The sequence below is a fragment of the Capra hircus genome, chromosome 7, assembly GCF_001704415.2.
Source record: "Capra hircus breed San Clemente chromosome 7, ASM170441v1, whole genome shotgun sequence".
NCBI lineage: Eukaryota > Metazoa > Chordata > Mammalia > Artiodactyla > Bovidae > Capra > Capra hircus.
Window position 1 is genome coordinate 39,646,263 of NC_030814.1, and position 13,445 is coordinate 39,659,707.

Genomic DNA, 13,445 nt, shown 5'->3' on the forward strand with positions numbered 1-13,445 from the left:
ATATCCTTCTCCAAGACAGTCTAGAAAAGGCAAAAGTATAGCAACAGAAAACAGGTAAGTGGTTTCTAGGGACTAGGAATGGGGAGAGGGGTTAACAGCAAAGAAGCATGAAAGAACTTCTGGGGATGATGAAAATGTTCTATATTTTGACTGTTATAGCATTTATACATTCCTGTATAAATTTATATATTCCTGTTGTTGGAGAAGACTCTTAAGAGTCCCTTGGACAGCAAGGAAATCTAACCACTCCATCTTAAAGGAAATCAGTCCTGAATATTCATTAGAACGACTGATGCTGAAGCTGAAACTCCAATACTTTGGCACCTGATGTGAAGAATTGACTTATTTGAAAATATCCTGATGCTAGGAAAGATTGAAGGCAGGAGGAGAAGGGGATGACAGAGGATGAGATGGTTAGATGGCATCACCAACTCAATGGACATGAGTTTGAACAAACTGCAGGAGTTGGTGGTGGACAGGGAGGCCTGGTATGCTGCAGTCCATGGGGTCACAAAGAGATGGACACGACTGAGTGACTGAACTGACTGATAGCTGATTCACTTTGTTGTACATAAGAAAGTAACCCAACATTATAAAGCAATTATATTACAATAAAAAAGTGATTTTTATCATATATAAATTATATCTCAGCAAATTTTAAATCTCTTTAAGAATGTTACCATTAGGGGAGATTGGGTAAAAAGTACCCAGGATTTTTCTGTAGCATTTCATACAGATGCATGTGAATCTACAATTATATCAAAACTTAAAATTTTTAAATAATAAAAAAATTTAGTTATAAAACACTTTAAAATCTCTTTAAGAGAAGGATAGAATAGAAAATGTTACTTCTATTTACTAAAAAAAAAGGAAGAAAAAGGTTTATCCTATAAATCAAAGCTCAGAAATAATGTAGATCACACCCCTGGGTAGAGGTTCAAGGTAATTTACCCAGTGTTGTATTCATGTGAGACAAAGTAATGACTTCTCCTCTGAGTTTGCTCAAGATGCCATCAGAAAGCCACTGCCAATTATGATTCAAAACGGTTCCAAAGTTTAGAAGGAATTCTGCAATCTTCAGCAACAAACTTCAGCTTGAGATCTTACCAAAAAGGCTCATAGTGACAGTTGTGCTAAGAATAAAAGTCAAACAGCAACTATTCCAAATCTCCGAGCTGTACTTTCCACTAGTAGAAAAGGACAACCCAGGACAAGTGGCCCTTGCCTAACAAGAGACTGATGAGCCACAAAAATACTTCCCCAAAAGTCCACGGGGACATAAAGGACTAGAGCTGTCCACAGCAGTTGGTGAAGTTCCTCTTTTGGGCTCCACATCTGCCTGGCAGACTTCCTCCCTTTGGTCTGGCAGACCGGGTTCCAATAACCACAGGCTGGCATCTCTATGGACAAAGCAGGGGGTGAGGCATTCTGGGAGGAAGCAAAGGGGCAAATGGTTAAACAGGGCCTGAACTCTGATCTGAGCAAAAGGCCCTCCATGCATTCATCTAGATGCTAGAACCTAACTTCCATCAGAAGACTTGAGGTTTGTCCTGGCTCAGTTTTTGTGGGACCTTGTGCAAATTCTTTGACCTCAGTTTTCTCAACACTGATGGTCATAAATACATCATAAGAAAGATATTAAAACATAATGAGGTCATGGTTATTCAAATGTTGGATTTCTCTTTTTCCCTAAGTCAGTGTTTTCCACGGTGTAGCACCAAGCAGGTATGTTAGAAAATTTTAGGTTAGACTTTTTTATTTTAATACTTATAAACTAATTTAAAGGGCATTAGAAGAACAGAACTAGTTCATCTACCTTGCTAAAATGAAATTTAGTTTAAAATGGAATCCAAGTGAAGCCTATGTTAAAAATATATTAGGTTAAAAATTTTTTAACATAGTAAGTAGATATGACAGTATAATAAAGAAGATTAAAATTTGAGATATAATACTGCCAGCTATGAGAACCAGGACTGTGAATTTCATCATTGGGTCTCCTGGAAGGAGCACTTGAGGCCTTTTACATTATATAACACAATACTCTCTTTAAGAACCCAGGGACATATTATTGGTCATAGGATCAGATATAGCTGTCCTTCTCTCAAGTATTTGGTTTATCTAATGGACAGTGCAAACTGTATAATTGATTGTTTCCTTGTTTGCAACTGAGAAGAAAGCTTAAAGCCTAAACTGGGGACCAATTACCACATATATATAAGACTGTGTTATATTCATTGTTTATGAGCCTCACTACTAACTCTTAGTATCATTTTTTAAAATTTCTCTTCTATATTTAACTCGTCTTCCTATATTTTATATCTTTTTAAACTACCTTAAGTCTGATTTGAAATTAAAAAGGAGATAAACCGTTAGATGTTCTAAGTTTTCTTTTCTTTTTTTAAACACAGCATAGGCAAAATGTGTCAAACTCCAGGGATTGTTCTTTCTGAACCTTTTAGTGTCCCTAGGTTAATACAGATTCAAGTGGGCTTTGATAAGATTGAGACAATCAAATCAGTTTCATTTTGAAATTAGTTCTTGTCAAAAGTCATCCTTTTCAGTATTACATCACTAAGGTACAGAGTTTTGACCGATATCATACCTGGGTAACCCCATGGACCTTAAGTAAAATGGGAAGTGGGTGCTGGGTGGAATTGGGCTTCCTCCTTTTTCCTCAAAAGCCAAACTTGCTGGAAAAAAAAAAAAAAAAGCTAAAATGATACCAAAATCTGGCGTCAGAGCACTCAGAATACCTGCAACAATGGGAAGCTATTTTATTCACAGTTTATACACTGAGTCTCCTAAACTAGCAGACTTTTGCTGACTGCATCTCCCTGCATTTTTCCCAGTGTGCAAAGGGTGGGTATTTGTTTTGTATCTACCACTCATATTTTTCAATATTTTGGTTACATTTTACTTTCTGAGCCTCATTTTCTTCTCTGTAAAATAACCTCTATTCTATTTCAACATGAAGTTACAATAAAATATTCATCAGGACTCTTTTAGTTGCATGTGACAAAAATTCAACTAGAACTAGCTAAGAGCAAAAGATAGATTGGGGTGGGGTGGGGGAGGGAATTATTACAAATTATTCATGTAAAGATTGAACAACCAAATCAATGCACAAAGTGGATCTCAGAGACCTCTGGAATCAGAAACTTAAATGCCACCAAGACCCTCTCTGTGCCTGTCATCTGTTTCATTCTGTAAGGTCAACTTTATTCTTCTTTGGATTAGCCAGAAACATGGTTACTCATAGCTTCAGTATCTCAAATCTCACAATGCACAAACCCACAGAAGAACCCAGACTTACTTTCACTAGAATCTCAAAAATGCTACAAATGGATCCAACTGGCTAATTCTGGGTCAGCTACCCATTACTGAAATCATCAATGGTAGCTCTAAGTTTAGGTATTAGGACTGCTACTTTGCCAACAAAGGTCCGTCTAGTCAAGGCTATGGTTTTTCCTGTGGTCATGTATGGATGTGAGAGTTGGACTGTGAAGAAAGCTGAGTGCCGAAGAATTGATGCTTTTGAACTGTGGTGTTGGAGAAGACTCTTGAGAGTTCCTTGGACTTCAAGGAGATCCAACCAGTCCATTCTGAAGGAGATCAGCCCTGGGATTTCTTTGGAAGGACTGATGCTGGGGCTGAAACTCCAGTACTTTGGCCACCTCATGCGAAGAGTTGACTCATTGGAAAAGACTGATGCTGGGAGGGACTGGGGGCAGGAAGAGAAGGGGACAACAGAGGATGAGATGGCTGGATGGCATCACTGACTCGATGGATGTGAGTCTGAGTGAACTCCGGGAGTTGGTGATGGACAGGGAGGCCTGGCATGCTGCAATTCATTGGGTTGCAAAGAGTCAGACACGACTGAGCAACTGAACTGAACTGAAATTAGATCAAGTGCTGATCTGCAAGCCATTGAACACTATATAGGAGGGAAGTCTTTAAAAAGATAAAGCCCTCACTCAAGTCACATTTCCTAAAATTAGAGAAAGAAGAAAGATGGAGAAAGATAGACTGTTATAGGCAGAAAAAAAAATACTATAGAGTGTTTTAGGAAATCAGAATTATTAGACAAACATACAGTTTTCATGTCAAGCAGGATTTCAAGACACATAACAAGTGCCACCTACCCCAAGAAAACTTTCCTGCTTATTATTGTCAATTATTAAACCCTTCCCTCACTGGCCTACCCAGTATGTTTATGTGAACTATAGAAAAGCAAAGTGAAAGTGGTAGTCAGTCAGTCATGCCTGACTCTTTGCGACCCCATGGACTGTAACCTGCCAGGCTCCTCTGACCATGGAATTCTACAAGTAAGAACACTGGAGTGGGTGGCCATTCCCTTCTCCAGGGCATCTTTCCAACCCAGTGATCAAAGTTGGGTCTCTTGAACTGCAGGCAGATTCTTTACCATCTGAGCCACCAGGGAAACCCAGGTAGCTGCCAAGGAAGCTACCAGGGAAGTGAACTATATTTTCCACTAATTATATTTAATTTCTCCTTTGAGTATAGAAAGTGAGGTCGCTCAGTCATGTCCGACTCTTTGCTACCCTGTGGAGTATAGCCCACCAGGCTCCTCCATCCATGGGATTTTCCAAGCAAGAATACTGGAGTTGGTTGCCATTTCCTTCATCCAGGGGATCTTCCCAACCCAGGGATTGAACCTAGCTCTCCTGAATTCAGGCAGATGCTTTAACCTCTGAACTACCAGGGAAGCAAATTTCCTTCTAACATACTATTTCAAATTTTTTCTTCTCTACTTGATTAGAGTAGATCATCACTTCCCTAATGATAAAAATTGGCCATTTCTTGCTTATGTAGTCACAATGATTGGTATTAATTTATTATTGCTCCTAAGAAAGATACTGCATTTTAACTGGGTCTACCACACACAAAGTCTGAACCCAAGGGAGTAATTATAATTTGGGGACATCTTTGGTAGACAACCCAAATACTGTCAAATCAAACATAACCCCCACCATAGTACTCCATTATTATCATCACTGCTGTCATCATCAATTTGGGTTAGACTCAGAGCAATTATCCATCCGGGGGTACTATCTGGAGCTAGAGAGGGAAGGACAGCATCACATTATGGTTAAGATTGTGGCCAAGCAGACCTGAATTTGGTCTAAGTTCTGCCATTTAGTTATGTGACTAAAGTCAAATTACTTCACACTTCTGAACATCAGTTCCCTCACTATAAAGTGAGTGCAACAAGAATACCTACTTCAGGAACCTGTTTTCAGGATTAAATGAAACAAGATGTCTGAAGCCTCTGGTACCTGGGAGTGTACCTAACACAGGAAGTGTTACTGAAACACAAGTCCTTGTGCCTGACACCACGCCCAGTAAAGCCAAAAAATACCAAACTGTCAGAGTGTGGAACAGAGAAAGGGTTATTGAGGGTCTTGCAAAGAGATGGTTGGCTCATGCCTTAAAAACCCCAAACTCCCTGAAAACTTTCAGCAAAGCCCTTTTCTAGGAAAACTGACGGAGGGGCATGGTTAGTTGTTGTAAACTTCTTGGTGTCAGATCCTTTGTTCTTGAGGTCAGGTCATGGTCAAGTAACCATGTTCCTGTAAATCGCTACTGCTGCAGCTGCTGCTGTCACTTCAGTCGTGTCTGACTCTGTGCGACCCCATAGACAGCAGCCCACCAGGTTCCCCTCTCCCTGGGATTCTCCAGGCAAGAACACTGGAGTGGGTTGTAAATTGCTACCAAACGAATATTATTCTCTGCCCTGATAAGAAAGGGTGAGGTCCCGGGTGCAACTTTCACCCTCTGAGGTCCAGGTCCTGGCGGAGAGGAGGCAGAGCTCAGCTGGCGGCTCCCTCAGGGCCAGGTCGCCAGACCCTGCCCAGCTGTCATCACTGAGGGAGCCAGCACCTGGGACCCAGCTGGCCCTCATGTTTCTCAGGCCACCTGTATGGCGGAGGCAGGTCCCGCAAACTGTGCCCCAGGCAGACGGCCACTGCTTTTAGGTCGCAGAGACAGGGACTGGGGAGAGGTTCACCACCTCCTCAAGCGCTGGGCCTGGCCAGTGCATGACCTTGGCAAGGTCTCTGGAGACATACAAGACACAGTCCCTAGCTTGTTCTCTGGGACCCCTCGCTCACCCACTGATCCAAGCCTGGGTGAGCTGAAGGGCCCTGGCGATGCAGGGATCTGCCTCTTACCTCACTCTCTGGCTGACAACCACCACTCCTCTGACCACTGTCTGAATGGGCCACTAACGGTCGCTTACTGACAGTTGGTTGCTTGTGGGAGGGGCCGACTGCACCGCCAACCAATGGCTGAGCAGGACCACTAACGGTCCCTCATTGACAGTTGGTAGCTTGGGGGAGGGGCCCACTGTGGCATTGACCAATGGCTGAACAGGACCGATACCGGTCCCAGGTAACCGTTCCTTGCCTACCCGACAGGGTAGGGGGCAATGGCACAGCAACTAAGTGCACAGTGCTAAGGGCTGCACTCCACTGAACTCTATTACATAAGTGCTCAATAAATGATAGCATTTTGTTAAAGTTCTAATTCAAATAATGTGTCCCATTCCCCCATAAACATGTGTATTCATCAAGATACATGACATACGTGCACACAAAAGGTATGTGACACAACTTTTAGTTGGAGAATACAATAATTATGTCTAAACTCTATGCTGCTGCTGCTGCTGAGTCGCTTCAGTCGTGTCCGACTCTGTGCTACCCCATAGACGGGCAGCCCACCAGGCTCCCCCGTCCCTGGGATTCTCCAGGCAAGAACACTGGAGTGGGTTGCCATTTCCTTCTCCAATGCATGAAAGTGAAAAGTGAAAAGTGAAATCGCTCAGTCGTGTCTGACTCTTAGTGACCCCATGGACTGCAGCCCACTAGGCTCCTCCGTCCCTGGGATTTTCCACGCAAGAGTACTGGAGTGGGTTGCCATTGCCTTCTCCGCTAAACTCTATGGAAGGGGCTAAAAAATCACAATAGTATATTCAAGTGTGAGCATGCTAAGTCGCTTCAGCTGTGTCTGACTCTGCAAACCTATGGACCATAGCTCACCAGGCTCCTCTGTCTATGGGATTCTCCAGGCAAGAATATTGGAGTGGGTTGCCATGCCCTCCTCCTGGGGATCTTCCTGACCCAGAGAGCGAACCTGCATCTCATATCTTCTGCATTGGCAGGCAGGTTCTTTACCACTTGCACCACCTGGGAAGCCCTGGAGACCTTATACAAAAGACTTAAACTCTCTGTGCCTCAATTTCCTTATTCATGATGAGGCAACTATAATAGAATTGACCTCATAGGGCTGTGGCAAGGATTAAATGAGATAATAGCTTTAGAGACTTTAGCATATGAACCTTAGCTCTTACTATAAATGTTAGGTCTTATTATCAAGGAACACCCTGGGTATTACTGAATAGTCATCATCTCAAAAAACTCTAACAGAAACTTTTAAAATATTTTACTATCATAAACTTATTTTTACAACTAAAACGGATCTTAGAAACTACCACAGCTAAGAACTGCTAACTGCCATCTTGCAGAATTATTGTTTAGATGGAAAAGACTGATGCTGGGAGGGATTGGGGGCAGGAGGACAAGGGGACAACAGAGGATACGATGGCTGGATGGCATCACTGACTCGATGGACATGAATCTGAGTGAACTCCGGGAGCTGGTGATGGACAGGGAGGCCCGGCGTGCTGCGATTCATGGGGTAGCAAAGAGTCGGACATGACTGAGCGACTGAACTGAACTGAACTGATGGTTTTTAGAAATTGAATCTGAATATCTTTATTGTGAGACTGTGCTCTCCAGTTGACCACAGGCTTGCCCACTTCCAATTCCCTTGGCAGAGCCTCACATTTGGGTTACCTCTTTGATGTGGAAGGCATTTGGGTTTGGGCTTCATCTGAAACTGGTCCAAGCCCCTCATTTTCCTGCTGAAGAAACAGGGGCCCTTGGAAGCAGACACTCAGCTGGTAGGTGCAGAACCAGGACTGTATTTCAGTCTACAGACAGCAAGGCCAGCACTTCCTCCGTGCACACCAACATCTAGAAGATGCTGGCTGAGAGGATGGGAACACAAGATGTTCAGCTACTGTTAGAACATGTAACCCTTAGAGGCCTCGGTGGGACTTTGAGTTGTTCTTTATTTTACCACTGGAGCATATCAATCATTACTGGAGGCTATGATAACTTTAATGAAGACCAGTGGGTCACCCTGGCAGGGAGAGAAAGAAGATAATACCTGGAAATCAGTATTTCCAAAGAACCTGGTCAAAGATGCCCCAAGGCTTCCCTCGTGTCTCAGCGGTAAAGAATTTGCCTGCCAATGCAGGAAATGTGGGTTCAATCCTTAGGTCTGGACGATTCCCTAGAGAAGGAAATGACAACCCACTCCAGTGTGCTTGCCTGGGAAATCTCATGGACAGAGGAGCCTGGTGGACTATAGCTCATGCCGTCGAAAAGAGTCAGACACAACTTAATGACTAAACAAGATGCCGCAAATCCAGTCCTGAGTACATCTGCCAGCTAGCCCTCCCTGCAGCCTCATTTCCTTCCTCACATTTGTTTAGCAAACCAAACTTAACAAAGCTCAATCATTTGATTCCTAGCATAAACCCACTGAGAAGAAGGTGACCTGGGGTAATTATTTCCATTTTATTTTTGAGGAGACTGGACCAACAAGAGGTTAGAAATTAAAGTTTGCTCAATGCACATTTTGTTTTTGCCATATTCAAATGCTACCTGCACTATTCTTTTTTTTTTAATGGGTGCTTACCAATTTTCTTAAGTCAATTGATATTTAGTAGAAACTTTACTTCACTACCTGAAACAGAAAACCAGCATCCCTTGCCATAAACAGATTAATAAATACAATGTAAAATTCTAATTAGAAACTGCTGCTTGGAGAGCTTTTAAAAGTCCCAATGCCCAGGCCATACCCCAGATCTACTAAAACAGAATTCCAGCAGGGTAAGCAGGGAGGAGGAGAACAGAAAAAAGTGATTTTTAAAGTTCTCTTCAGGAAATAGTAGTGTGAGCCAAGGATGAGATCCTCTAGTATTGATATGCCTGCCTTGTAAAACCTCGGCATCTGTTGAAAAGAGAAATCAACAAGTAGTGGAGGGACTTCCCTGGTGGTCCAGAGGCAAAGACCCTAAAGTCCCAATGCAAGGGCCCAGGTTCAATCCCTGGTCAAGGAACTAGATCCCACATGCCACAAAGAAGATCCTACAAGCTGCAATGAAGATTGAAGATCCTGAGTTCACAACTGAGACCCAGTACAAACAAACAAATAAGTAAATAAAGGTATTTTTTTAAAAAAAGGGAAAAACAAGAAGCGTGGAGAGGTATTAAAGACACACTAACCCCAAACTGAGACCTCCTCCTTAACTGCATCAGAAAAACTGAAATGGAAAAAAGTTCTCATTTGAGATCTGTAACTGTTTAACAAGTTGTTCCCTTATAGTCTAAAATCACCTCACCTCGCACTTGCCCTTTGGAAAAAATGGGAACAGAAGACCCTAGGTGGCCAGGTTTCTATTTCTGTGCCCTTCCCACTCCCACTTCCCAACCAAAGCCTCCACCAAGGTGATTCTGGAGAACCCCTACTCACCTCTCTGTGTTCTCCAGGAGGGACTCCAAACGCCTGCACTTACATCACACTTTCAGTCCTATCTTTCTATTTCAAAATGAAAGGCCCATTTTTCAATTTCAAAAAATCCAGCTGTTCACATCAGAAAACTTTAAGGCAAAACCACATCTCTGTCTTCTTTCATTTCCTCTCAAGAAGCCCCTCTTTTTCACCCAGGAATATCTGGCCCTAGAGATGGTTAAAGTCAGTGATGTCCTTTTGGATCTTAGAAGGAAGTATCAGCAGAAAAGAGAGAACCAGGGGAGATGGTGCAGAAAGTCACATGACTGGTAGAGGGGTTTCAGTTTCGCTTTCTCCCCTCACCTCTGAGCACACACAAGCACACAGTGACTGTCCATCCTGATCTAAGGACAAGCCTAGAATGAAAGCTGGATTACTGAGTGGAGACTCCTGATTGCCAAGACATCATTCCCTCTTCTGGACTGGACTGGATCCCTCTAGAGCTGGATCCCTGCATGGACTCAGGTTTACAGAGCTTCCCCCCTGGAAAACAGTATGGCCTCAAAAGTAGGCAGCTTGGATCACTAAACAGAAAGCTGAGCAAAGCTCTGATCTCCTCACTTCCTGTATTTAAAACCTCAAATGCTGACACTGGCTATCACCAGACATCCAGGCCATTTTACTGCCTTGTCAGCTGAACCCTTATCTCCTGCTTCCCTTCTGCTTTATTGGCTACGCCAAAGCCTTTGATTGTGTAGACACAACAAACTGTGGTAAACTCTTAAAGAGATGAGAATACCAGACCACCTTACCTGCCTTCTGAAAAAATCTGTATGCAGGTCAAGAACAAACAGTTAGAACAGGACATGGAACAACAGACTGGTTCTAATTCGGGAAAGGACTGCGTCAAGGCTATATATTGTCACCCTGCTTATTTAACTTATATGCAGAGTACATCATATGAAATGCTGGGCTGGATGAAGCACAAGCTGGAATCAAGATTGCTGGGACAAATGTCAATAACCTCAGATATGCAGATGACACCACCCTTAAGGCAGAAAGTAAAGAGGAACTAAAGGGCCTCTTGATAAAAGTGAAAGAGGAGAGTGAAAAGCTGGCCTAAAACTTAACATTCAAAAAAACTAAGATCATGGCATCTGGTCCCGTCACTCCATGGCAAATAGATGGAGAAACAATGGAAACAGTGAGAGACTTTGTGGTGACTGCAGCCATGAAATTAAAAGACACTTGCTCCTTGGAAGAAAAGCTAGGATCAACCTTGACACACTAATAAGCAGAGACATTACTTTGCCAACAAAGGTCGATCTAGTCAAAGTTATGGTTTTTCCAGTAGTCAGTATGGATGTGAGAGTTGGACTATTAAGAAAGCTGGGTGCTGAAGAATTGATGCTTTGGAACTGTGGTGTTGGAAAAGACTCTTGAGAGTGCCTTGGACTGCAGGGATATCAAACCAGTCCATCCTAAAGGTAATCAGTCCTGAATATTCATTGGATGCTGAAGCTGAAACTCCAATACTTGGCCATCTGATGCGAAAAACTGACTCACTGGAAAAGAACTGACTCGCTGGGCAAGATTGAAGGCCGGAGGAGAAGGGGACAATAGAGGAGGAGATGATTGGATGGCATCACTGACTTGATAGACATGAGTTTGAGCAAGCTCTGGGAGTTGGTGATGGACAGGGAACCCTGGCGTGCTGAAGTCCATGAGGTCACAAAGAGTTGGATACAACTGAGTGACTGAACTGAACTGGTCCTACTTCGGCTTTACTCAATGTGCTCAACAGTTCTTATCAGTTATTTGTATATCTGTCTGCTGTTATCTTTCTAGCTTCATTTTTTCACTTTTTCTTTTGTCAACACTAGACTCCATGGTAGAAGAAACTGGTGTCTTCTGGACACTCAGCGCCTGCATTGTCCTAGCTCAATACCCCCTCCCTGACTGTTGTTCTCTTCCTTGTAACAATACAGCCTCCCCTTCAAATCTACTGTGATAACGCCTCCTTCGTGTAATCTACCTTCAACCTCCCAAGTAGGCATGGTCTCTACATGCCTTACCTTCCCCTAGCAGCTCTTTTGAACTTTGAGCCCTTCTCTCATCCCGTCCTGTTTAATAGCCATCTGAGCACTTGGTTTATTTCCGTTAGACTGTAAACTTCTTATGAAAAGGAATTTGCTCTCAACCAAACAATACACTAGGCATTCAATAAAAGTGTGATGGATGAAAGAATGGCCAAATAAATAAAATGTGTTTGTTTCGATGCTTCCTTGGAGAGGATCCCTGGCTTCCTGGGTGTGTTTGGTATCTGCATTGCACTGAAAGCACTTTTGTCCTGAGCATTTTGAAGGGGAGATAACTGTTCATTCATCATATTTATCTAGTCCTGGATGACAGGAGTCTCCAAAAAAAAAAAAAAAGAAACCTTAACCCTTAACAGGTACCGAGTGTCTGTTGTAAGCTATGAAGGTCCTGTTCGTAGAGCATATGAACTCTCCTCGGTGCACAACATTTCCTTCAATTTTCACGACAGCCCTTTGTGGCAGGCACTAGAAAAGCCATTTCGATTTTAACACAAGGAAAGTACAGCACAGAAAGACTAAGTATCTGTTCCAGTGCCATAGAAACAATAAATGGTCGTCAGTGTTAAAGCATCTGGGCTCATAGAGACCATTACATTTAACTATGCACCATATTCCATCTCAAAAGGTAGCAGGAGCTTACTCTAATGTAATATGTAGTGAAGTATGGATGTATCTTTTCATCCATTATGAAAGGCTATAGCACTGTTTTCCATCCCCACTCTCAGTGACCAATGAAGCCATGCTTTTTCTGCATAAATTAATCACTGGAACCACTCTACATGTGGCAAACCATGACAAGTCACTGGATCCAGGAGGGAACTCAGATGACTACACCTTGGGAGAAGAACATGGACCCTTCAATATGACAACTACAAGTGCAAATTTTCCAAGACGAGGATTTTCCCTGGGTAAGTATTTCTCTCTGATCATCTACCAGATAGAAGGAGATAGCCTAAGCCAGCTTTTTCATCCAGAGTAGATTTTTCTCATGTCTAAAGTGTGGACCAATGAGAACACATTTTGCCTCTGAGTGATACTGTGGATTCTCTGTACAGCCATCACAAGGATGATGTAAGGTTATCTCCCTGTTGCCACAGGAACTGGTTTCATCAGTGTCTCAATCTGCCTTGAAAATTTGCATACATGATGTCATGCAGAAAGAGAAAGTTAAACTGCCTTAAAGTCGACAGGTTCTACTGGCTACTATTGATTGAAACAAGACAGTACTCATATTGCATCAAGGTTCTGGGGGGCATTCCGAAGGCAGGGCTGCTCTTCTGCTCACTAATCCTCTCGCTTTCTCTCAGTCACCAAGAATGGCATCCAACTAAAGAAACAGATGAGAGCAACCAGAGGAGTGTGTTGCTGGAGCCGCATGTTGAATTCCTTTTCTGCACATTCCATAACCGCGTTCTGGCAGGATGGTCCTGTTTACAAGGGACTATGCTTAGCCAGCTTAACTGCAGGTTCTGACAACAACCAACCCAATCTTGGCATTCATTGCTTCATCAGGGACCCCCAAATCACTACTACACATCGCCTACTCATTTATACTCAGCACATGCTTTCATGCTATTGCTGAGGTTCTATATGCACTTCTCACCTTTTCTCTCTTCTCCTTTATCCAAAGTAGCCAGACTGGGTTAGCATTCTGGGGCCACCCCTATTCTTTTATGTGCAAATAGGACACAAATTCCAGAAAAGGTGGTGATTTTCCTTTCTAGAATCCTCACGTATCATGTTACT

The 13,445-nt window shown here is 42.9% G+C and overlaps 1 long non-coding RNA gene across 1 annotated transcript; it reads right to left on the reverse strand.

Moving 5' to 3' along the window:
- Positions 907 to 9,855, reverse strand: LOC106502345. Its single transcript, XR_001295902.2, has 3 exons — positions 9,622 to 9,855; positions 2,603 to 2,690; positions 907 to 1,428 (listed from the first exon to the last, which is right to left on the reverse strand). It is a non-coding gene; the product is annotated as an uncharacterized LOC106502345 (long non-coding RNA).